This window comes from Zonotrichia leucophrys, chromosome 3, assembly GCF_028769735.1.
Source record: "Zonotrichia leucophrys gambelii isolate GWCS_2022_RI chromosome 3, RI_Zleu_2.0, whole genome shotgun sequence".
NCBI lineage: Eukaryota > Metazoa > Chordata > Aves > Passeriformes > Passerellidae > Zonotrichia > Zonotrichia leucophrys.
In genome coordinates this window covers 27,155,326-27,182,232 of record NC_088172.1, presented here as the reverse complement: position 1 = coordinate 27,182,232, position 26,907 = coordinate 27,155,326, and the positions used below count along the sequence as shown (strand labels likewise).

At 40.5% G+C, this 26,907-nt stretch overlaps 1 long non-coding RNA gene across 1 annotated transcript; it reads right to left on the bottom strand.

Moving 5' to 3' along the window:
* Positions 1–278: 278 nt before the first annotated feature.
* Positions 279–3,361, bottom strand: LOC135446371 (uncharacterized). The gene is made up of 2 exons (XR_010439761.1): positions 3,095–3,361; positions 279–1,398 (listed from the first exon to the last, which is right to left on the bottom strand). It is a non-coding gene; the product is annotated as an uncharacterized LOC135446371 (long non-coding RNA).
* Between the last annotated feature and the right edge of the window lie 23,546 nt (positions 3,362–26,907).

Sequence of the window (26,907 nt, the reverse complement as noted above, 5' to 3'; positions counted from 1 at the left end):
AAAAGTCCTCAGGGAACTAGGGGTTGTTTGTTTTCAAGGGAAATTCACATGATAAATACAGAAACTTGCAACTCTGTTTAGGTTTTTTTAGTAATGACAACTAATAAATTTTCTTTAATCCTAGGTTCTTGTCCTGATTTCTCTCCAGCCTTTCCACTGCTATTACAGCTCTGGTATCCTATAGCAAGTAAGAACATAACATTACAACTGTTCACACGTGGGAGATAGAGGAACTGCAGTAAGAGCCCATCAGATAGGAAAGTAAGAGGCTGCTTAGGTTTGTATGGAGCCACTTCCAAGTTTGGCAAACTGGGCTGGAGTGCCTTGGCCCAGGCTGAACTCTGCACTGCTAGGTTTGTAATGGCTCTAAGCAATTCTTTTCTAGCTTGTCTTTAAATGTTTATCACCCAGGGGTTCAGGCATAGCCTACTTTGTTTCTGTGGCATTCCTCTCCTTTCTCCATGCTTAAGTGGCAGCCTGGGAAATTGCAGTGTATGCTTTCCCCTGCTCTGCAGTAGCCTGAGCTTTCATGTTGCCAGTCCCTTGCCCTCCTTTGCTCACATGTCTGTCAGCTGGCTCACATCCATCTCCCAGTGCCTCTATCTGATAAGACTGGTACTGTTTAGATACATTTTGGGAAGTGTCAGAAAATATCCAAAGAGACATAGTTCTTTTTTCAGTCATCTTTTCTCCTGATCTCAGTCGGGAAATCTTGATCTTCAAATTCTGCTTTTCCAGCAGTCACCACCATTTTTGCCTCCTCCTATCTCTCCCTTCACTTCCCTTTCAAAAACAGGAATAACTGGCTTAGTGCTCCTACTTAGAGCTTGAGGTCCAATAGGCATGTGGAACGCCACACATGAAGTAGGAACTGCTCTGAGAAAAAAAAGGATGTTGCTGGCCCTTTGAGGCAGACCTCTGCCTTTCTGCTTTCCTCTGTTGAATTATCTCTAACTGCCACAAGTTTTAGGTGAGGTGGTTATATAGAACTAACTGCATAATATGATCTCTCCAATGATAGCTTTTACAGTCAAAGGTTGCAAGGTATTTTTTTGTTTTTGTTCATTTTATTTTCATTTATATTCTCCAGTTCTTTTTCATTTGCTAATACTGGGATACCTAAGAGGTATTTTTAGAAAATGAGTCTGGAATGCTCACAAATTTTAGTAGAAATGCCTTTTTATTTTTCTGCAGTGCTGTGTCAAAGGTGCATACATTATTTGATCCTTGTCAGTATTCTCCTCAATTCAAGATTTCAGCCAGGTAGTCAGGGATGAGGAGATAATAACATGTAGTAGAAATGATCACTCTTGTATCAGGAGCAATGAGTTGTGAGCAGAGACCATGAGGCTGGGACTTGTTTCTCTGCCTCTTTTGAAGGATTGATCTGTGATTAATCTGCAAACAGGAAGAAAAAGGGGATAATTAACAACAAACATAAAATTTGGAATGAATAATCTGATGAGTCAGAGGCATAGAATAACTGTATTTTACATTTAGGGACTATTTGGAAAGGTTAAAGCTAGGAGGAGTTCTGGAATAGGCTGCATCAGCAAACTGGTACATTATTTACTCTGGCAAGGTTTTCAGCAGTAGGGAAGGCTATTCCAGGAGGTGTTAGTCTGGGCATGGTCAGCACTGGCTCAGAGTTTGTGTAAAATGCAGATTCAGGAGATTACTGGGCACAGAAGCAGACTTTAGGAGTTGTAAGGCGCCTCGGAACATCAGCCTGGTAGACTACTGGATCTGCTGAGACATTCTGTTCTCCTCTCTGGAAAAGAGGAATTGGCTCATGCTGTGGAATGACTAACAAATTGTCCCTGAGGACTGGCCAGTTAGGTAGGAAAATGTTATTTACCTTAAAAAAAACACAACATTTTTACGCATATTCAAGATGCTAATAATAAACCACCAGTGGAGCTCTACCCTTTGCTCATAACTGTGGTCATTGCTTCTCCACAGTATGACTGAGTGCTAGCATTTGTCATTTCAACCAAACTACTCATACACTAAAACTAACAATCTGGCCATCACATCTCTCCTGGGAGGTTTGGATGTGAATCATGGAAGAGGGTTTGGGTCTGTGCCACAAGTCATGGGAATTGTGGAAGGAAATTATTATAAGCTAGATTTGTTTTATAGTAAACCACATACTGTCCTAGAATTAGATTCCTATTTTATATTTTCAAGAGAAAATTCAAAGAATCCTAACTCAGATTAAATTCCTCTTGTACTTGGAAAGTTTGTCCCAAACATAATTTAGGTTTTTGTTTTGCTTCTTGTTTACAACTTTTTTCCTTTCTTATAAATTTGCTCTTTTGATTCAGGCTTGTTTTTTCACATGAAAAAACCTGCCTTGATTCCTTGAGTCACTACTTTTCTTTTTTCTACTTATTTCTCTGCTCTTTTAGATAGCTAAAAATATTTGCCAGAACATCCTCACTTCAATTCTGGTCCATACATTTTTTTTTCTCCTGCAGAATCTCACAGATGAGGCAAGGGTTATGAATGTCTTTCTGGAGGTGGCACATACCTGGGTTAGACCCCATTTAAAGCTGGATCTTAGTAAATGCTGCCCCAGGAGTTGAGTTCATTCAGTACAATACACACATGAGCCAGATGAAGGGCCAGTGAACTCAGCTAAAGCAGATCCATTTGCTATCTGGTTGTCCACTCTGAATAACTCAGTCGTGGAAAAGAAGACTGATAAACTCAGTGCACAGACTATATTAATTTCCCTGGCATGCCTTAAAAAACAATCAGACACTTCTACCCCTAAAATATCTAACCCCCTAAAAAAACCCCAACCACAACTCCCAAACACTGTGGGAAGGAAAGCAAAACTTCTGAAGAGATACTGGGTTCCTTCTGCCAGAAGTGTGCAGGTCAGGTCTTCTGCAGGAAATGAAAATAATTTGTGGGAAGCACTCTTAAACCAACCTTACAGAATCCACATGACATTTTATTATTTTGTAGAACTTGCTTTTATATATGAAAAATAATTAAAAGGAGAATGCAATTAAATGGAAATTAACTAAGGCTAGATAGATTTACCATAGGCAGTGATGATATCTGGAGCTTAACAAAAACCAACCTGTCACACACATCCAAATGGTATTTTGAGATATGTACTGAACTTAAAAGAACTAATATTTCATTTGAAAAGAATAAAAGATACTATTTCGGAGCTTATTCTTTTCCTAGGCACAGCTGAAGGGTGAAACCAAGCTTTTCCATACAGATGTATGAGACGGAATTCATACTCCACCAAATGAGACCTTTATGCTTCCACCTGCATATTATGGCTCTAATAAACACGTTATCAGCTCATGAAAATGATGGCAAACAGGTGACGAGAGGATTTGATAAGTCAGCAGCAAAGATTAACAGATTTTTCTCAGGGAAAAGGTACGAGAGATTCCTTTATTTAAAACAATTGCAGCATGTGAATTGACTGCACTTAAATCATTACTGGCAATTAGCATGTGTCAGAAAGGTTGCAGCTGGCTCCAATTACAGGTAGAACTTTTAGAAGCTGAACTTAATTGCATGTGTGATAGTGAGAGGCTGAGCAAATGCATACTAGGGTAAATGTGCTCCTAGAAAGGAGGGCAAGATCCTATGAACTGGGACATGATTATTGTAACTAGGCCTAGTTCCTGCCTCCTGGGAAATAGATCTTCTAGGGGGAAATTGATGGGAACACAGCAGTTCACCTTGCTGAACTTTTGGGTGGTGGGCAGAGCTTAAAAACTGTATATAACAGGTAGTACTTCTTTGTCCCACTGTGGTAAGTTTGCCCAGTTTAAACTCTTGGCAGTCAGATCCAACTTAGGCTGTATAATCAATGCACTCAGCTCAAAGCCAGCAGCCTGCCCCCTCAAAGGCACTGCAGCTGTAGGCAGGGAGTGATTTGCAGACTGCCTGGGTATTCTGGTGGGGCACTCCTTCTTGTATAATTGTCATATCTGAAAAACATTTTCCTTCTGTGATGGCAGTATGTTGGACTCTGTGGTATAAAGGCTCTTGGATTTTCAGCTGTGTGCTTGGGATGTTTCTGCTGTATTCACAATTGTCAGGATCTCTCTTGGTTGTGTAACAGGCTATGGCCATGTGCCTTCTCCCTGGTCATGGACCAAGGGGACCTTTTTGTCATTCCACTTCTCTCTCTGGTTGTGTGTGTATTTCTTGTCACATGACAAAATAGTGATGTTTTGAATAGAAGACTAGTTTGTGCCTGATCATATGTTAGGAGTTGGGATTACAGTATGTTGACTGTTTTTCATACTTCCACAGAAGCAATGTCATCCACCTTGCCAGAGAAATTTATCTTTAGGTCTCAAAGTTCCAGTTGTACCAATGATTGATATCTCCTGATGAACCATATTGCTTTGCCCAGGTCCTGTGCTCTGTTACAGGAGCCTTAAAGAATATAAGTATTAATATACCCATTTAGGGGTTTAGTATTGCATATAAACCTAATGTGTGTCCTTGTGTCAAGATGATGCCCTCAGGTGGAGCCCAGGCTTACTGCTGGCTTCTGGAGGGGCTTGTGTGCATTTAGTGGAAGAAGGGAGAGCAAGGAAAGCCTTCTATCTTTTTGTCTCTTTCCTTCTGTCTCTTGTATGTCTGCTGGAGGAGAGAGGCTTCAACTTTGTCATCTCTGTGCCAGTGAGTTTTACCCTCTGTTTTCCAATAAAAAGGTGCATCCAGACTACTACACTTTTGAAGGATTTTGTTGAACAATTTCAAAAGGTTGTTACTAGTTCATCTGAATTTATTAATGAACTGTGGTGTGACTGTGTTTGTGTCTCCCTGTTCGTTAGCCAGCACACAGTGCCTGTGTGGGCAGGAGTTGTTCTGCACTGTGCCTGTGCTTGGGCCGATGCACGGGCACAGGCACCCTATCAGTTCCTAGTGTAGCTCGTAAACCCATGGCTGATCAGCAGGACAGCCACCATGAAACTCATTAGAGCTGCTATTTTGGGAAAGTGGGGTGATATTTCACATATCATGTGCTAATGTGCAACGGCTGCCATGCTTGTAAAACTAAACTGGAACTTTGTTGGAGAAGCACTAAGCATTCCAGCAGTGCAGACAGACCAAGTTTCGAGTAATTCCTCCAAAGTCTTCCCTGTGAACGATTTTCTACTAACATCCAAGTTCCACAAATGTTGCTATAATGTTGATAATATGTTTTAAATCCCCAGCTCTTTCTCTGGGATTTTGAGATGAAAATAGTAATTGAGTAGCAACTGGGAACTAAGGAAAGAGAATCTGGGATTCCCCAACTCTCCCTATATTTTTGTAGTTTTCTTTGTATCAGCATCAACAAAGGTGCTTGCTGTGTAGTAAGCTAAGGCTGTTCTCTGGAGATAATGTCAGTTTGGTGTGTGAGGCCTTTGTGAGCAAATACTGCTGTCTCCATGTAATTTGTTCAAAAGCAGTACACCCATTTTTGGTATGAGTATTTGGTGCCTCTACAAGAAATAATTTGTCATAGGTTTTGTAGTTGATGATCTGTTCTGCCACATTTATTAGAGTTCACAGGGTGCCCACAGTGCTGTGGGGCCTGTGGATGCAGCTCCTAAGCACCACTGTACTGCAAATTTGTAATTTTCACAATGCAAGGGCCCATCCAGCATCACTTCAGCTGGGCTGTGTTTTTTGTTGCTGTCAGTTCCTGAGCACAGAATTGCTAACACAGGAGATGACCTTCCAAAAGAAACTTTGAATATGTTAAAACAATGCATGATACATCTCGTTCCACTTTGTCTCAGTGTCTCAAGACAAAGGCCTGTTCTGTGAGTGAGGGGATGTCATCATGTTCAGGGCTGTGCAGCTTGGTGGGAGATTTGGAGGTGAGCTGTTTTAGCTGTTATTGATGCTAAACCTGATATTTTTTGTTTAATTGTGCTCAGAGAGATGAACTCCTCAGCATTACCAGGCCCAGACAGGAGCTGTAGAATATGGGAAAAGTAAGGAATTATGCTTGTTGGCACTGCATCCTTTCTCACAGACTCCTTGGAGACCACCAGAGGCTCAGGGCAGGGCTGTCTGAGATATTGCAGGGCCATGTGGCTGTTCTGTTGTCACCTCCCTGTGAGTGCCCTGCTGGCATTGTCTTAGGCCTGTGAGCTGCCTTGAACCTCTTTGGTAGATTGAGTGTCGCAAGCTCCGTGCAGTCCCTGTGGCTCTTGACACACACCAGAGACAGCTCCTTTTATTTTTTAAAATGAAAGCAGAGATGCTCATCTAGTAAAGTAATTGCTGGGAGGATTTTGCCTTCTAAGAAACAAAGTATTTCTGTTCTTAATGCAAATTTAAGCAAATGCAATACTGGTCTTAGTGGAAACTGCCATAGGGTATGCAAGAAAGTTCATGTCATGAGAAAACCAGGCTGCTAGTGGGCTGTCCTGGATATTGCTGGTCACATCTTCTCTTTGAGAACTCCAGGATCTGCACAAATGTCTTTCAGTTATGCTTCCACAGCTGAATACTCTGCTTACTTTGTGGGAACAACCTTCATGTTAGGCAAGTCACTGTGAGAAATAGATGCTGCAAATAGATACCTCTCCCTTAGTGGATTTACTTCATGGGAGAAGGTTCTTGGGGAATGAAGTTTTGGGGAAGTAAATCCAGTCTCACAGATGGGATATATTCTTTCATATTTTGTTCTCTCACTGTTCAAGTGTTAGAACTTAGGAGCTGAACAAGAGAAATACTACATTAGAGTACTTAATAAGGAAAGTCTCTGTCTTTTTTTAGTGTTGAATTTTTCTTCCATGTTTTCTTTGTCTTTAGTCATTGTAGTCATATCACTTACCAGCATTGCCTGTATAGATGTCTTAGGAATTTTAGTGAGACCTGGGGCTTGGGAGGAGGGATTTTGTGGTCCTGTTAGCTGCTCTGACTGTGTCCTAGGGCATAGCATTTTGGCTTTCAGGACTCCTGTATAGAATGCCATTAAACAGCTATAGGAGTATCTACAAAGAGAGGTGTAGCGACATATGAGAAAGGCAAATATATAACATCACCTCTAAGTTCTATGATTAAAAGCACTCTCTAACTGTAAATTATTATTATTATTGTTTTCAGGTATAATCCATTTATGGTTCTGGACAGTATAAACCAACAAGAGAGCTTTGCTTCCCTTCAACAGTCCTAGTTCTGTGAAGTTACTCTCAGTTTCAGAGACTCAAATTTCCTTACATGGCTCTTCTTCCTCTCTCTCACCTACTCCCAGCTGAGACTGTCTCAATATGACTATTTCTAACAGTTTTCGTTACATTCATGGCTATAGCTTGTGGATAGGGAAAAAAAAAAGGCTTTAGGACATGGTGTCATTGAACTGCAATCCTGTGAGAAATGAGAGCTCTGGTGTCAAGGCCTGAGGACCCTGGTGCCCTGGGAACAGCACTGGCTATTGCAGAACTTGGAGTGAAAATGGGAAGTCAGCAATGCTTGAGGTCACCTTATTACTTTTTTTTGTCTCCTGTGAAGATAGCAGCTATTGAATTGATTCTCACTTGAAAAGAACCCTCCTTGTGTTTCCATTTTACTTTTAATAACCTGCCCTCTTGTCTCCCACAATGCCTTAAACTGTGCTAGCATGGAGATCATAAATGACCCAGGTAGCATTTTGAAAGTCATGGGATATGTCCTTCTTCCTTAAAAATCTGCCTAGTGAAAAAGCACTTCCTTATTTTTACAGGTTTGTTGTTCCCCTGTGTGGGAGGCAGTCCCTATTTTGTTTCCTCCAGTGCCATTCTCATCCCCCCATATTTCCTTCACAATGTCTTCTCTGTGTTTGGGCATCAATAGCTGGGCTTCACCCTCCTCAGGGCTCGGACTGGTGGGGATTTCCCTTAACAGCCATTCCTTTTGTAGCAGGGCTTTTTCTAAGATCTCTCACTCCCTTGGGACAAGCTGTCAGCCCACACACAGCTAGTCATGAGCAAGGCAATATTTGAAGGTTTTACTTAATTCACTTGCACATTTTTTCACAGATTTGTATTTTTTCAGACTCTGTTATGTTGTTTTAATTGAGTCTTGCCACCAAAACAAATGAACATTGTGTCACCACATCTCAGCTGCTGTATACGGCTGTGGCTAAGAGAATTTGGAGACGGTGCTACCTGCAGAAATGTTGAAGCCAAAGCTTTGTGTAAGCATGATGAATTGCACTCAAACTGCTCCATACATAAATCTGGTCACACCAGAACAAGAACTGTGGAAAGTGTGTAACATTAATGTATACTCATTACATTCCTCCTTTCACAGCCTCCAAGGCTGTCAGGCTGGCCATGGGCTGGGGAACTTGAAGTAATGAGGAATCAGATTTGGACATTTTACTAGAAAGCATTGCAGTTCTTTATTGGAAGGGGGATGCCCTTTAAGAACCAGTGCTTCTCTGATGTACAATAGCTGCTAAGGAGTAATGAGTTCTGTGTTTGCTTTTTTTTTATTGGTGACCGAGAAGCTTGTCTCATTTTGCAAGTTTATTGAACAAGGCAGGGGTTAAAAAACCCCAATACCTTGAAAACTCAGTTCAAAATTTATAGTGTAGCTTTCTACTCTCTTTGAAACCAAAGATAAATTTCCTTCTGATTTTATCAGGAGCAATATAAAGGCCTGAAAAGATAAGTAATGTTTTTTCTCCCTCGTGTGAAAACATGTCATTGGGTTCCTCCCTGGATAGTTTTGGCTATATCATTACAAATGTACACCAAGGACTGAATGTGGCCTCGCAATGAAAAACACTTTGTTTATTCAATTTGCAAACCTCAGAATGAAGGCCCTACTGGCCCTGAGATGGGAAGGAGGAATACAGAGCAGGCAGCCATGCAAGGTATGATGAGTCCTTCTGTGAATAGAGGGTGTCCAGAGCAGGAAGTCAGTACCCAGAGAGATAATTTTGAGTTGCAGTGCCTCATATTTGCCCTTACATCTGTCACATGGCTTTTCCTAAGAGTTGCTGAGTGATAATTCCCCTAAAAATCCTTTTCTCTATTGCAGAGGAGCTAGTGTGGATTCAGCCATCTACCTTATCTCCCAGATCTGAAACTTCTGCTGAGGACCTTTGTTGGTTTGGGTGGAAGATGTCCTGTTACATCAAGTGTTTTTCGGAGAAGAGTGGCACTTTAACAACCAGCTCAAAAGGAGGGAATTTCCTTTCTAGGTAGAATGAGCAGGCAGGTCTTTTGTTGATCACCAAGTCTGTGGTTTATTTAACTGGGTTCTTTGTGTGCTGAATGCTCTAGCTGGTGATAGGGCTACCAGGCTCCACTGCCAGCAGCATACTGTGGCACTAGGTCTTATATCTGACTTCCTACAGCTGCAAATGCTGACAGCACCAATATTTCACAATGCCTGGGACACAACCACTGGCATGAAGGAGAGAGTCTTCTAACTGAATGCATGCAGTGAGAGAGGCTAAGGAAGAGTGGCTTTCTGCAGAAGGGAAAGCTGGTTCTAGGAGAACTACCCCTTGCTTTTAAGTTACAAAGTCCACTCCCATAGCTGAGTCCATTCTTGGTCTCTTATGCCCTAATGTGTTCTTTTCCTGACTGATTTTTTTACTTTTTATCTTCCACTTGGATGTGATTGGCAGAGCAATTAATATCTCTGTTACCTTCAGACTGAATTCCTGCAAAGGAGGATGAGGATGGAGGCAAGTTTGAGACTTTGCTTGTGCAAAGAGCCATGTGTTAGCTAACATCATTCTTGATTTACTGCAGCTGAGCCTTGAAGGTCAGATCCTGCTCATGAAAGCTCCTGTTGAATCCCTTTTGTCCTGTGGTTCATACAGCTGTATTGGCATGCAGTTACCTTCCTGCCTCTGACTTCAGTCATGGCTAGCTGGGCAGCCTGCTCTCATTATGTTAATTGTAGACTCCAGGCCTTGCTGTGCTGGGATTGTTCTGCTGAGGTTTGGTTTCGAGAAGCAAAGAACATGGTTGTACACAAAGAGAGAAGATTTTTAATCCTGTATAAATGTAAATTATATTTTCATTTATAAATAAACATGGAAAATTCTAGTACGTTGATAAGTTCAGCATTTAATACTGTTTTGTTCCGTGGCTTTTAAGTTTTGTCTCCAGTCACGAATAGGTATTTTCACTGCTGAGACACTTGGGCTGATTTCTGTTATGAGGTCTCTCTGAGTGATTCACTTCTTTGGTCTCCTAAGAAATTGGTTTGCTCAAGGTGGTGTAGCTGTTGTTATCCTTGAGAATAACACACAGGTCATGGATGATATAGATAACAAAACAGACACTGTTTAAAGAAGCCTCAGTTCTGAGAGTCGATGTTGTTAATAATCCTTGATCTCTGCTGGCTGCTTATAAACTTGACAGTCTGCTTCAAGGGTAGACTGCTGGTATTTTCAGTCTTAACTAACAGGCAGCCGTGCTGTGGGATACATACTAAGATATCACTAGGATCAGAATTATTAAACTGTATTATAATCTTGACTGGGATCACATCTGAGATTTCATAGTCAATACAGGACTCAGATCAGTAGCTATTGAAGTTGTAGTTGTCAGTCGCACAAAAAACTAAGAATTTGAAATTGGGATCAAAGTTGGTGACATGACTGTCTCTAATGATATATATGTCAGAGATTTACAGATATTTTGTGTTTTTTAAAGGTGGGCCTAGATAGAAAGACTTTTTCTGAGTTTTTATTGTTCCTTGTGGTAATTGTATTAAACTCAGTTCTACAAGGTAAATTGGCATGGGACAACACAGGCATATGAGAAACATAAGCAGAACAAAACAAATACCCATCATATTACAAGACCATATGGGCAGATTAAGCCCTACCTAAATGTGGGGTCTGCACCCTTGCTGAAGTTCTGCCACAGCCCAACCAGTCCACAGTGATGATACTTAGTGCTGGAAAGTAAAAAATCCTCTTTAGTGCACTTTGGTGAAAGTGCATCTGTAGGACAGACTGTATTTATTATGTGCATGTTGGAAAAATGAGGTAAAGAAAGGAAAAGGGGTATAAACATAGAAAAATGTGTACATTTATTTTCAACACAGCATGATACATGTAGCACTTTCAGTGGACTGCATGACTCTGGGCTCAGTTCAAATCCTGAAATTCCAAACAGGAGAATTTCTTTTGAACTTGCTAAGAGAGAGAGAGAGAGAGACTGAATTTTGTGTGCATTTGAAGTTGATTTCAGATGTGATCCTTGCAATAAAAGCACTTGATGGATGTCTGATCTGTGATGTGCCCAAGGGTATCTTTTTCTGTGGCATAAGTTGATAATGGGTCTAGCCAGCACAAACAATGCTTGTTATTCCTAAATCAGAACACATATGCAAGGATGGGAATGAAACTTTAGTGTAGGGAAGTCAAACACAGTCTTAGGCTTTTCCCATAGGCATGAGCAAATCTCTTGACACTTCTCCCTTTCTAATTTTAGTGATAGAGATGTTGCTTTTGCAGGAATTTATAATTGTGGTTGGTGTCTTACTTAGAACTTGCATGGCTTGTTTAAACAACATTGCAGTTCTGAAGTTCTTTTGCAACATCTTCGGAGGACACTAAAGCAATATAAAACAGACTAGGCCTGACCCCAGGGAAGTTAAGACATGGGTTCAAAGAGTCTTATTTACTCATTTTTTCTGCAACCCAAGGACAGCAATTGTATTTTGCACCTGGAGAACTAGTTTGTCCAAGGCAAAAATTTCCCCCGAATTTTGCTTTCTGTCTTCTATGCCTTTCTATGGCTCTGAAAGGACCTACAGGGTTTTCCCACAACTCTTCTCTAAAAAGATGCCTTTGTTTTTCCTGTCACTGTCATAAATGTGTCCCTGTGGGTTCTGGGATAAAGACAATGATTGTACTTCTGAGTGTGGAACATCTAAATACTTCCCTTACACCACACTAGGTTAAAAATAACATGATGTTAATTGCCTGTTGCTGTAATATCATCGTGGAAAAACTGGTGTATTTCTGAAATTTTCTGAAGTGTATTGCAGAAAGTCAGTACAGGTTTAAGCCCGTGGTCTGCCCGGACTGTTAGTGTGCCTTTGAGCAGGTTATTTGGTCTCAGGGTAATTAAATTTTTTATAACTGACAGAAGAACACTTCCCTATTTTTTTTTTTTTAATGCTGGGGTAGGAAGTGCATTAAAGACTGTAAAATCCATGTAGACTGCAATAGTCTCACCATATAAGCCATTAAGGTAGATGTTAAAATATCTGAATACACAATCTGGCCAGAAGAGCCTGGGTGCTCCATGAGATATTGCAGCCATGCTGTGCTGTCTGTGCCAGAATGCAGTACTGCCTTGTGTGTCACTGTTAATCAGCATTTCCCTTCTTGAAAGGATTTGTTGGAGAGCACCATTTTACTCCATCTCAGACAATGCAGGCTGACTGAAGTATCTGGGAGTGCTCATTGCAGACAGTAAGCTTTGAGGCGATGATAATGCCTCGGAAGGCACCCCCTAGCCAGAGGATCCTGCTGGTGCTTGGGTGTTAACTGAAGATGGTCAGGGCTTCTGTGGTGTCCTAGATCAACACACTTCATTGTAGTTCTCTGCATACACTATCTTGCATCAGATCTGTCTCGTTAAATCAATGGAATTATTTAAATAAATTATTTTTATTAATTTATTATATGAAAAAATTTAGAGCAAATTCCTTTGATGTCTGATATCCTAATCACACCCGTAGGGCATTAGCAAGCACAAGGCACATCTGAGTGTCTCTAATTCCCTAGTGGTGTGATTATATCTCATAATATTCACAACCCCCTGGAGCTTCTTTACTGGTATAAATAAATCAATTATTTAAGTCAAATACTTTGATCATTAGAAGCTGCCAGTGAGTGCTTGAATGCCTGAGCTGTGCAATTCGCCAGGAATGATCTTGCTTCTCAAAATGCTGAGCAGCCGAGCTGAGCGCTACCAGCACTTCATTTCAATCTGCTTTATAAATTAGATTAGAAGTCAGTTTCCAATACTTCATCCTGGATAGCAAGGAAGGGAGAACTTTACAGGGGTGGAATTACGAGATATTGCTGCCAACAGATCCTTTTATCATTTAACACTGCTGTCATAGGTTAAATGTGAGCTACTGTTCATATTAACTAATAGCTATTATACTGAAAACTGACACAGGAATTCCAGCTAATGCACCATGAACCTGGTTCATACACACTGCATCATATTAACTATTATTTGCACATATGGATGGAAAGGAGTTTTGAGTCACTTGGGATATATGGCAAATTAGCATTTTATATCATATTAATGAAGTGCTAATTGCTCCTTGCAACCTTTTTTTGTGCAAATTGAATGGGTCCTATTTGCATTGTCATCTAACTGCTGTATTACCTTGCAGCACTTTCATTAGAATGTGGTAGCACAGAGTTCATCAAGGAAAAATATTAGTAATTGTGAGATAATTAGTTATGATACCGATATTGTTTAGAGTAGACTGGAAATACTGCAGTTAACTTTGGTTGACTTGGGGGAATATTTTTATTAATAGTTTTATAAAATATTTTTCATTTTGCATACATTAAACTGACATCTTTACGAACAGAGGTTCCTGGTTCAATATTTTATTTTTCAGTTCCTGTTTGTGTAGGTGCTTCACATCTTCTAATGAAACATGAAGCATAGCAAAAAATAATAAATAAGGGAGGAGTTTATTGCTGGTCATTTGTCTCTAAAATTAATTCCAAGTCTGGAGCTCTTTAAAATTGCAAAAGAGGAAAATATCTAAAGATATTGAATTTACAGGTGTCTGTGAGTCTGATCAAACAGCAGTCCAGTCTCTAAAACAATTTAAGAAATATTGAGGATGTTACAGTCATAGCAATTTACAGAATCTTGTTAACTATCACAGATATAATTCTCCATAAGTGTAAAATACAGTAAAAGTATAGTATGTGATATTTTCAGCAGGTACAGGTATTTTGGAGATGAGAGACAGTGGAAAAGGTGAGGTAAAATTGAAAGGTAATTTCATGCTAACTTGGGGATGTTTCCAGGATTGGGGAGGAGGCATGATTAATTTCTGAAGCCTCTGTGGGAAATGCACCCAGACAAAATGACATAAATCTCCATTAGAGGATTTAAATGCTTTTGCCAAGAAAAAGTGAGCTGAACTTTAGGTACATAGCCCTTTGCCAGTCAATTCATCCAGATTTAGGGCCTGCACCTTTTCTTTTTCAATGAAGTCTTGGATGTGGACAGACTGCTAGCTACAGCCGAAGGCGGTGTGACAGCTTTATTGCTGTTGCATGGGCAACGCGTTGTCTTTGATTGGGAAATAGGCTGTGGACTTCCAGAAAGGTGTGTGCAAAGAAATGCTTCAAGATATTTGTAGTATTAAAACAAAGGTTGTTATTAATACTGATTGGCTAATACTTTCATTCTCTCTCTTTTGGCAGTGTATGTTATGCATTTGTGTAAATTTAGACTTTTGTGTTTATCAAAAAGAGAATCTCATCTTAAGAGACAACTGAATGAAGAAACTGTGCATAGTTCAGTCTGTCAGAGTATATTTGCAAGAGCCTGCAAAGGGACTTAGGGACTTAGGACTCATACCTCAAACAGACATACTGAGCACAGAAATAATTGCACAGGACCTTGTCCCAGGCAGACATGAAGCAATGCAGCAAGGAAAGACCTTCTTGCTGATCTAGGCTTAAGACTTTTTCCAAACAAGCATAAACAGCTCAGCAGATTTTTCAGACCTAAAATGTGGATAGGAAAATTTGAAAATTTGTTTTTGCAAGCTTAAAAATAAAAAGTCTTCCTGGCTTACCTGACGTAAAAAATGTGGATCTGGATTTCAGTTGTATTCTGCCTACTTGAGGACCAAAGTAGAAATACTTGATTATGGTACTACTTGCATCCAACCAAAGGAACTGTATAAGTGAACAGAACAAAACTGTCTTCATGACTTTGCAAAATGCTTTCCAACCTGTCTACATAAGCTGACTTGTTGAAGTCTCTATGGTGAAAAATATTTTCTCTCTTTTTTCTTCCCCCCTTAAAAATACTCTGTAGCTCTTGCTATGACATTCTGTGAGACTTCAGTAGATAGTTTTGAGAACAAAAATATTATTTTATTGGTAAAGTCTGAGTGCATCAGCAAAGCCTTACCTGACAGCACTGCACAAGCTTGCTGCATTGTGTGCGTCAGAGTTTGAGTTTTAATGGGTTGGTGAGTTATCACAACAAATGTGAACCCTGTGGGGAATTGTTTACTGTGTGTAAGAAGATGAGGAGATCCTGGGTGTGGGCAGGAGAAAAGGGCAGTGTGGCAACCTCAGGAATTTTATGGGTTGATGTTAAACAAACGTTGCAGTAATATAGGAGGTTATCGGGAGTCTCAGGAGATCCAAGAGCAAAGCTCTGGTAGAGAGAGAAGGGAATCAGATGCACAAACATTCTTCCCTGCTGACAGGTAGGACTGCACTGGTATATTCCTCTGCTCATCCAAGTGAGTCTGGAAGAGTAGCTGAGCAGAAAAGGGAACTTTTGGTAAATGAGGAAGGCTGCTTCTTGCTTCACAGTACTTCCTCTTACATGCTCATCTCTTTTCCAGGCATAGCTGACAGGAATCCTTGCTGAGCTCCTAAATCTGACACTGGGCTATGCAGCTGTTAAACTCTAAATAGAGTGTAAGCCTAACTTAAGCTCATGGCTACCAAAACGTAGTAATGTTTGACACAGTGTTTGGTGACCTGTGAGGAATGAATTCAACTTCACTACGATTGCCTGCAGTTACTTTGCCTGGTTAGAAAATCATTCCCAATTTCCTCATTAACACAGATATATATATATACACATATATATTTTTGCTCTGCCCTGTGCCTATGGAAGCAAAGCACTCTGATCATGAAGCAAAGCCAGCAAGTATGTGCCAAGGAGGGGGGACTTCAGGTCAGGCTTGGAGACACCTTGTTGCAATGGCATGGAAGAGACTTAATTTCTGTTGCTGAGATTTGTATCTCTTATTTGTCTTATAAAGTAAAAAGAAAAAGAACACTTCCTTCTATGGGTTGATGAGTGAGAAGCTTTTCAGACACCTAAATTGAGTAATGTGAAAAATTAATAGTTTGGAGTCCAAAGCAAAGTTTGTGTGACCTCGGAAAGGGAGGGAAAGAGAGAGAGTCTTCAAGGGAATGACAAGAATCTAAAAATATTGATTTCAGTTTGCCATGGGAGGGAGCAGGAGAAACAAGCCATTGGAACAAGTTCCTGAAGCTTCCCACTAGCTGGAATGTTGAACAGCAGAGTGAAAACAAACATTTCTGTAAGGTTTGCCTTCTCAGAAAAGATTAAGTCCAGTCCCTCTTGTCTTGCACTCTGTCACTGGCAACCTCTGGTCCTGTTTGAAACACCAAAGAAGGCAGAACTTTCGGTGCTGGTGGTTTGTGGAAAAAAGAAAAGAGCTATGGAGGATGTTTTACTTTGGGCAGGGATTTAAGGCTGCAGCAAGATCTAGCCCATGCACTTAGGGAGGGCTGTGCTCAGCCTCTGAGACTGGAGGAGGACAAGGGTACAGTCATGATCCATGTTCACCAGAGCTCTTCTAGGAGTGCCTGCATCAGGTAGTGCTCTGCCTTTCCCCAGATTCAGAGTCCTCAGCTCAGATTTCATGAGGCCACATGATTTGATTCTGCATTTTGTGTATTTCAGACTGATTGCTGTCTCAGGAATGCTGCTCCTGGGCCAGCAGGCCCCAAAACCCTGCCTTGGATGGCCCACCTTTCCCTTGGGAGGGAAGAGCACAGTGTGCACGTGTGTCTCTAACTGGCCAGACAAGAAGAAAGCTTGGATTTTTGATGTGACTTTTTCCTCTTTAGTACAAGTCCAAGAAAAATCACAGTCTCTGTGGCTTTGTATCTTTGAGAAGAATGCAATAACTAAAGTAAGATGATGAATTGAAATTTGGAAGTGGAAATGGCTTAAAATCAAAGTAAGATGATGAATTGAAATTTGGAAGTGGAAATGGCTTAAAATCAAAGTATCTGAAGGTGGCTGGACTATTAACATGAGATGAACTTTCTTGTGACCTATATGCATGCAAAGATTGACACCTAGACAGGATCAAAGGAGCTTATGAAAGGCTACAGTACATGAGAGGAAATTGAAAATGTGTAGGTTGTCGATCTCAAGAGTGGCTTTTATTAGTTATTGTACATAATAAGTATTGTGTCAGAAATGAAAGGGATTAACTCTCACCCAAGGTACTGCACCTGAGCAAATATTGTCTTGCCTGGGTGAAATTTGTGCCAAGACAAAGAAGACTTGGTATGAGGCTATGTACTGCTTAAGTCTCACTTAAGTCTTCAAAATGAGGATTATGCTGGATTTTAGTGGTACAAAAATACAAGGACAAATTTCAGCCCTTATATTGCTACAGTGGATATCCCTGGGGCTTCTGGGCAATGTAGAGTCTCACCAGGAGACATCAAAGCTATTGGAAAGTGCTTTATCTGCAGACTGACCACTTTCCAGATTTGGGAGGTCTTCATGTCACTGAACTGAAGCTCTGAAAGGCTGTTAGAGAGAAACGAAATCGATAAGTGAGTTTTAATGGCCGAATGTTTTATTCTCTGCTGTGTTTTTCTATGGCTCAAATGCTTTGGTCTGTGTGGTCAAGCAGAAGAATATTTTGCTGAGGTCAGTAGGTTTTTCTGTAAAACACTGTAAATTTTGTAACAGCAGTTGACAGTTTGTTGTTGGAAGTATGAATAGAAAACTCAAAGTTTCAGAATAAAAGTAACAAATATTTTCAGGCCAGAAGAATAAAATTCCATATCTGGAGAGCTAAGGAAATATTTTTCATGCTGAATCCTTCTGTCTAGATCTGCTTCCGGCAGATGTTACTCACCTTTCAAGCACACTCTTGCACCTGGGCCCAGTTTGCACACCTCTTGCTAAATATTTTCCAGTTTGTGGGAGAGTGGTGAAATGGTTTCACAAGAACACAGACCATTGACTTGACATCCGTTCCCATATTTAATTGCCTGTCTTTAGTGATAAGGCATGCCTATATAAGCTGAACTGTAACCACCAGAGGGGAAAGGAGTAGGATATAAACTTGTACATACGCTATTTTTAGAAAAATAATTCCTGGGTTGGTTTTTTTTTTTTTTTTATGAGATTCCCATATTTATGATGTCTGTCCTTTATCCTGCCACAACGTAAGCGCCTCTGTTTTTTCCATGTATGTTCCAAGACATGGAGATCACTAAGGGGATGTGAGAGACTTTGGGACACTGTCATATGAAACTGTTCCTTCTGAGAGAATGTTCCTGCACTGACAATGGAATATTTTTGAGGGGCTTGTCACCCCCACTACTCCCATTACAGCTTACACATAATGAGAATGCTTCTCTTCCCTACCAAACTGATCCCTGAGCCCTTGCTGTATGGCTGTCTTACTAGAGTTGCTGATTAGCCTGAAGGATCATTTTATGCAGTTTTGGGGTTTCCCCACGTCTTTTTTTTCTTAAATTCTTTGCAACCCAAATATATTCTGATCTGATTATTAGATTCCTTTATTCTGTTTCTCTATTAATTTGATGTTACACATATAATTGTAAGCACTGTTTTTTTATCTTGCATTGGTGTAATGGTTGTGTTCTGAGCTGAAGGTGATTAGTGATCTGAGGAATGCAGGCCAATGCTGGTTTAGGTAAAATGATCACACGTGAACAGATCTGCTCTGCATGCTAGGAGCCCTATAACGCTTCTCTGGCATTTGAGGAAGCCATAGGGTGGTGATGGGCTCCTCCATCCTTCATCTAATACTTGCCCAGTAAAAAGCAGATCATTGTCCATACAGGATCCCTGTGAGGTTGGCAATACTGCTGTCACCGTTCTGCAGATGAGGAAATTTTTGGCAGAAGAGAATCAAATGACATAACCAGCATCCCTCTAACATACACCAGATAGTGATCAGAAGCATGAGTTCTGTGTTGTCTTTTTACCTTCTTCCCAAGTTTGGCAGAAGTCTTTGTATTCTTCTTGATTTCTGTCCTAGTCAGAATTGTTCTGCCATCTGCTCCAAATTAATTTCTGTGACTTTCCATGATGTCCCAAATAAAAATATTGGATTACATTTGTGTCGTGTTTACAATCTATATGGAGGAGTGGAGAAATCTCAGAGGAGTCAGATCATGGATGTTCAAGCTTGCATCTGCATTGTTCTGTCACTGGGAGTAAGCAGAGAGCAAGCAAGAACTTTTCTGCGCTAGGTTAATTTCTATGGAGCCTTTCCTTTCAATGGTCAACAAAAAAAAATTTGGAAAGCAGGATGATTCTACCTTGGTATGTTTTTGATACATCAAGGCAAAAGTAAGGAAGTATCAATTTCTTTATTATTGGGGGGAAAATGCATTTAGATTTTTTTGTTTGACCCACCCACTTGATCCCGCAATGAAGAGAAAGAGAAGGAGAGACAGAGGAATCAAAAGTATTTCTGTCTTAATAATTTCTAGATAAACATCACCAGTGAGCTTATTAGTATGGCATTTTCAGTGGAAATACAGTATTTCAGCTGGACAAAATGCAAGAATGCTTTATCTCATGGAATTTCCCACTCAGGAATAGAACAATCCTTCATACTGCCATGGCTGCCTCAGCTCCTAATATGGATTTAGTAAGTAGCTCAAAAATACCCATCAGAACCCAAAGACGCAGTTGTTATGGTGGTTTTTCAAAACCTTAAACGTGTATACCAAAAATGTTAGAAAAAAAATTGCTGTAAAAATTGTTTGTTGTGAAACAGGAGGGATCCTGCATTTTCCCAGAGTTACTAGCCATTTGTTTTGATTTCTCCCATAGCAGGTTCTGCCTTGAATACACTACAAAGTTTGATTCTGTTGTATTTTATGTGCACTGAGCCCAAGCAAAAGCCTTCAGTCATAATGTCAGTGCCATTTTACTCTTAGAGATTGTAGCTTTCAGCTTGATACTTTCTTGTAATGACACTACTCTTGTTCATCCTTGTTTTGATGTTCTTTTGATGTAAAGTGTGTTTTCAGAATGAATGGGTTTGCTCCTTGTTTATAATTCAAATTGCTGAAGCCTATTTTCACTGGATTTTTAATTATATACAGCATTTAATTCCAGAGTTCATTTTCTTTGAGAAGAATCCTCAGAAAGCTTTTAAATACCAGGGTACCACTTTTTGTTCAGGAAATCTCTGAGTCACAAAGGGCTGCAGAAGACTGTGCTGGGGAGGTATCACTGTGTGCTTACCTTGATACCACACTGTTTCCTGAGTCTGTGTAATTGGTTAGTGCTGCAGGCGTGATAGATATGTGCTCTCACCTGGTACAGCTCCTTTAAATCCCTATACACACAAAATGTGTGTATGTCTTCATTCCTCGTGTCTTTTCTGGATGTCACTTTCTGCATTTCTTATTATATAACCGGAAATCACTTACAAAAGGGTAAACGTTTAGGGTAATATCCTAGCAGAAGTCCCAGACTGTGTCTGTAGTGGTGCATTGGGCAGGGCCAGGAGCAGTGGCATTGGTGACCTGTGGAGTTTGGGTGTTAGCACACTCCAGGGCATGGTTCTGTCTGTGCCAGCCAGCACTCTGTGCAGCTGGGCCCAGAGATGGGTCAGGGCAGCAGTGAGAGCCAGGGACTCTTCCAAGCAGGCAGATATGGATGAGAGCTCCTCTTTGGGGACTGAGCAGAAGGACAGAGTTTAGCCATATGGACATGGGCTGTGCCATAAAACTTGTGCTCAGGGGCAGGGAATTGGCCCTGAACTGCTGTATTTTCTATTCCAAGGCAGGCCTGTTGATTTCTGTGCTGCAGTGCCAGGCCCTGAGACAGAATGCATTTACAGCTCTCTGTATACAGGACGTAATTTTAATGCTTGGCTCCTGCTGCAAAAAATGTCACAGCAAACTTCAAGAGGATTGTTTATGTCCCCAGAACCTTAAGCTGGAATAATGACTCTAATTTATTTATGCACATTTTGACAGCTTGTTATGTTTTATTCCATAAAGCTAAATGTGGTCTCAGCACCTTGGAGTTATTGCTACTAAGTAATGATGCCAGGGAGAGATAGGGATTTTTGTCTCTGAGCTAGGAAAAACTTTTCTATTCTGTAAGGATTTAAAACTACTGTCCTTGTGTCTGTCTGTGCTTGAGAATGTACAGTGAAACTGAGGGGTGATGTGTCCTAGCTGCATAAATGAGTGGGAACAGATCGACTCTACATCAACACTGAATGCTTGAATAACCCAGAAACCAATGACCTTTGCGTGGGAGCTGTCACACTCAGCAAGAGATGGGGAGCTCTGTCTTAGAGTAGAGACCTGTAAATGCTTGCTTGCTCTGTAATGTGACTCAGTTTGTTTTAGATCTGCTGAATGATACAGATTGGGTACCCTCTTAAGAGCAATTCAAGCTCTTTCTCTATGGAGATCTGAAAGACAGACCCTCTTCTAGTCTGAAAGGGTTGTATCATTTCTGGGTGTGTTTCATGTACCCACAATATTTTCAGTGTCTGTTATAATGCTTTAAGTTTGATAATCTACTGACAGCCAACCAAGGTGTTCATAGAAGCATTGAATAGTTTTGTAAACGAGTAGAATATGATACGAGTCTGTAGAAGGCTGCTTTGATGAGGAGTTTAAATGAAAACAAAACAAAAAAAACCAGTAAAACCAGAACACTGGTCACTGGATTCTGTATGATTTTGAGTTTCTTTTCCTGCTGTCTAGAGCGATATCTATACTAATAAAGAAAACTGTGAGGAAGCATCCACAAGCACCACATTGCCTACAATTAAGTGTTAGAAGAGTCCCTGGCAGGCTTTAGACTTGGACCGACTAGATTTCTCAAATAATTTATAGACATCATTCAGGGATGAGCTCCAACCCAGAACCCATTCTGAACAGGTTCCTGACCATCTTGTCTTGGAGGTAAAGAGGGTTAAATATGAATTTTCTGTGAATAGGAAATGTTGCAGACAGTAGCTGTAATCCCAAGGAACTGTCCCTGGCTTTTTCAATTTTCAAGTGCAGGTACAACTAATGCAAGCTTACTTCTCTAGCATATACATTGGGAAGCTGTGCTGAAAGAGTGAAGGGGAGAAAGAGTATGTTTAACCTAATCCAAGATATATGGGGATGACAGAAATCACACTAACACAGACTCTTAATTCCTTCCTGAATATCTTCTATGGGCTTTTAACAGTAGTAGCACTAGAAAAATAACATTCATGATGGGCCAGTGTGGATCCCTGGGGCCTCAGAAGGGACTGCTGAGAGACAAAGCTGTAAATATGTCTGTGATGGACTGAAAAGGAAAAGGTACCACTCTAGGGGGGAACTCAAAGCCTAAGTGTTGGCTCATGTTCACTAACCTGGGTGACAGGGCAGACTGATCATTGCCTTTGGGCTTTAGTCTATGTTTTATTGCATTACTTTTTTTATAATTTTTCTGAATGGACTACTCCAACTGCACAGTTTCCAGGGCCAAGTTCATTTATTGTCCACAAGGAGAACATGAATACTTACTGCTTCAGAAACAATAGGAGGATGTTACTCTGCTGCTGATACAGAGTCACCGATGAGAATGATCCTATTACCATTCAGTTACTACCTCCTTTAATCAAAGCTTTAACTAGGTTTATAATCCAAGAGAAAAAGCTGTGGCCACACTGGGATTCAGATGCAAAGTCATTCACCATTAAATTCTAGTGGTAGAAGTTTTGTTTTTTCACTCTATCCCTGAGGGAATGATAAAATTCAATCTGACAGCTGACCGTCTCTGCAGTCCAAGGAAGGAGAACTGCCTGAACATGGAGAATGAGCTAAATTCCCATACTTTATGGGTTGGCATTTCATATCATGTTTGAATCTTGTATTGTGTATGTCTCTCAGAGATGGTGAATTTATCAGTAAGTGAGTTTATTGCATATAGTTATGTGATCACTGTGACACTTCCCAGGTCTCTAAAGTAATTTCCTGAAAAAATAATATGAAAATCACAAGTGTTAGTCAGTGATTTTTAAGTAATCAAATGCAGCTGAAAAGATAGATATACAGGAACTTGGGCCAAATCTTGGCTATAACCTTATGTCTGAGCTATGTAGAGTATGGCATACTCCACTATCCTTTTTGTGAGAAGGTAGAAATGGGTTCCATTTCCTGAAATTGTTGCCATTCCTGTTGTTAGCAGAGGCAGAACTTGGAGATCATTGAAGAAATGAGCCATTGAGAATCTGATATAAGTTAAATTCTGCCATCAGTGATGTCTGCTGTTGTCATTCAACGGCTTTTTTCACTGTGATATTTTAGCCTTGGCTCCTAATCCTGACCTGAAGTACCTGGGTGTTTATTCAGAAGTGTCTGGTCCTGACACATAGTGAACTCCTGACACAGCCTATGTCTTGCTGTAGATCCTTGTTTCATCTTGTAAAATACACATAGTTAATCTCTGTCTTGTCCTCTTTTCAGACAGAATACAGTGGCAACAAGGAGTAGTTGATGGAGTTCCTGACAGCAGATGTTTCTTTTAATTTGATTGCTATAGGGGTCTTCGATGTACTAGCTTGTCTGTGAATTCATATGAAAATGAATTATGGAGCTGGACTGCATTAGGAAGTTGTTGTGCTTTAAATTAATTCTCTCTACAGTCAAATGGGACCTTTGGATGTTTGGAAAGTCCAACCACTAAATGCTTTCCTGTTTCGTATACTATGGACGGGAGTTCTCATCTTCATTCCTGCTCCAGAGATATTGACCCGCAGGATGAGGAGGTGGTTAGTTTTCTGTCACATAAGGAAATACATTGTGGCAAACTTGAAAGCTCATGTTCTTTTCTAACTTTTCCAATAATTTTACAGCTAGGCAGGTAAAAATAGCCTGCTTTCTAGATACTCCTAGTCTCCAAATTGTGTTCATGGGTATTCTGAGCTACAGCTCACAATAACTCTTAGCATTTTGCAGTGTATGGGCAAATGGAAGTAGGAGATTTTGACTTTTTATGACTTTTATAAGGAGTTGGCACAAGGTTATATAGTTTAATTTGGACTATATTTTGCTAGCTTTCGCACATATGGAATAGCATCTTTCTCTGCAATAATCATACCTATATAATTCTGTCAGAATCTTTCCTACCAGCTGGAGTGAGCTATTTCACACTGTATCTGATATTGTTTCCTTTTTATCTGTTGAGGCAGAGAGCTTTGCTGTATATCCTGATATCCCATGACTCCCCTTTTGGTGCTCTGTTCACACATCTTGATTCCATCTGTACTCTTGAAGAGTCCTGCTAGGTGGAACATGTATCTGTCAAACACATGTCCATTCTGGACAGCAGCCCTTTACGGGTCACGCCTTGAAACATCGCTAATTTGATTTCAAAGGGAGCTATTACAAAATGCCTTTTGTGTTGTTAGCCCTCAGGAGAAGGACCTCAGTTGGACACAGTGAAACACTGCAACTGCTTTAGCCGTGGTGTTCCTTGTTGGAACAGATATAAGAATCAGTCAAGTCTTTGTCTTGGAGCGCTGCACCTCTTCAGAAGTCCCCTGATGTGAGAGGGGATGGCTGAATATGTGCTAGAAGGTCCAGAGGACAGAATCTTAGTGATCCACAGCGTCCATCAGATGCTGTTGAACAACCTCAGGAAATGAGTGGAAATCTGACTCTTGTTTGACTACCCTGAGTCCTGAGAATGGCGCAGTGGGTGCAGAGGGTTGACGTACACATCTGTGCGCTCCCTGGCCGTGCTTTGAAGATCTGTGTTGCAGCCTGTGGCTTTTTATGATGCAGTCATGTGCATTTTTAAGACTTAGAATTAGACACCTTTGTGCGTGAAGTTAAGCATGACTGTGACTCATTCAGCTGTCACTCTTACAGACTTGGTGTGAGAACCATATGGAAGGGAAGAAGTATCCCAGGCCCAAGATACAAGTTTATGGATTGCAAGACAGGAGGCCAAACACCAAAACAGCATCTAACAAAAGTGAGTACTTGGTAAAAATTTTCACTTCTAGTTGGTCAAATTTTCAACATAAATTAAACCATTTTCTCAAAGTAGTGGCTTTTCCCATTGGTAAGCTGTGAATCTTCCTCCACAGCTAATTCACTATTTCAGTTAGTTACAGTTAGTGCTCATTGGCTGCACAATCTCTGAGCACATTAGAGCCATAGTAGTAGTCTATCTGGCATTTGTAAACAGGCAACACTTGGGACTTCGTAATACTCTAACTCAGTGCACTAGTGTGCCAAAATAAAGGTCATTTCAATTCCATATTAAGTCACGGAGCTTTGAAGTGACATGTATTTAATGATTTTTCTCCAGTAAATGAATGATAGCAAGTATTAAACTAATATGCTTTGATGATATGCCCACAAAAAAAGGCAAAATCTTTTCAAAAACATTAAACTGATATTTTACCAGAAAAAAAACTCTACAACCCATAACAAAGACTCAGACTCCTACCCAAAGCTTCTACAATAAAGAAAATCAGACTTCTCGGGCCTTTCCAGATGACAGTTTGCACAAGTTTCACTGTAATTTTTTTATGCATGTCCATCACTGCAGAGTGAAGCTAATCTTTTGATAGAGGTAGAAGAGCATGAAGGTTGCAATTTGAGCTTGTCACAGAAGCTGTATCACAAAGATCATAACAGCACCACTAAAGGAGTGGTGGAAAACTGGTCCTTATGTGTATGAAGCCTGTAATTGTGCACAGACATGTTTAAAGTCTTTTCATTTAGCAAAGCCTTCTTGTGTTCCAACTCTGCATAGTGTTCCAGGTAGTTTCTCTCTGCCATCTTTCTAGCAGGCTATGGGCTCAAATAGGCACAAACTGGAGCACAGGAGGTGCTGTCAGAAGATCAGGAAGCACTTTTTCATGGTGAGTGTGGTCACTCACAGATTGCCCAGGAAGGCTATGAAGTCTCCATCCTTGAGGTATTCAAAAGCCAGCTTGACATGGTCCTGGAAAACTTACTTCAGGTAGCCCTTCTTGAGCAAGGTGGGTGGGTGAGATAACCCCCAGAGGTCCCTTCCAATGCCAACCATTCCATGACTGATTCTGTGTCTGCTTGATCTGGGCTGCTGACATCTAGTTATTCAAAGGCCTAAAGGCATTGAACAAAATCTGTTGGCCAGTCTTGGTTTTGGGAATGTTGCTTTTTGGTGTTAGCAGTTGGTCGTGTGTCACTTTTAAGAAACTAACAGTTCCTTCAGCACAGAATGGGCGAGAGAACTGTTTTGATTCTTGGTGGTGTAGCTCTTGAGTGTGCGGGAGGAAAGGTTGTACTGGGGCTTCCTCTCCTCGGAGGAAGTGTGAAAATTCCACAAAGTAGGAAGAACATTAGTGAATGGCTGGTAGTGTGAGCACTGGGGATGTACACCTCACAGCAGTTTGTAACAAAGCCTTTATCAGCTGGTGCTTGCAGAAGTTGATTCTTAATACTCTATGTTGTGTTTAGTAGTCCGAGGATGAACTGTCTCTTGAGCTGGTAATACACCTAGGTGTGTCTTCTGTTTGGTCACTACTCCCATTGAAATAAAACTGATGATAAACTGTAGACCAAGAAGTCAATACTGATTGCAAAATAGATTACCTGTCCCCTTCAACCTCCTGTCTAACCTCACTGAGCAATAGGAATAAGAAGACATCAGGGAAAATTTGTTATTAGGCTGCAATCCTAGAAGGAGACAGTTAAATTAATTCCAATTAATTTCCTTTGGTGACACATTTTTCTGAATGGCACTTTAAGTACTCCAACTACAAAAAGTCTGCAATGTTGCATACAGATGATAAACTTTCCTATGTCATTCAACTGATCAATTGCTTGTTTGGGTGAGTGGTTATATGGCATTGTTTAATAGAGGACAGCTAAGTCCATATAAATAGTCATTCAAA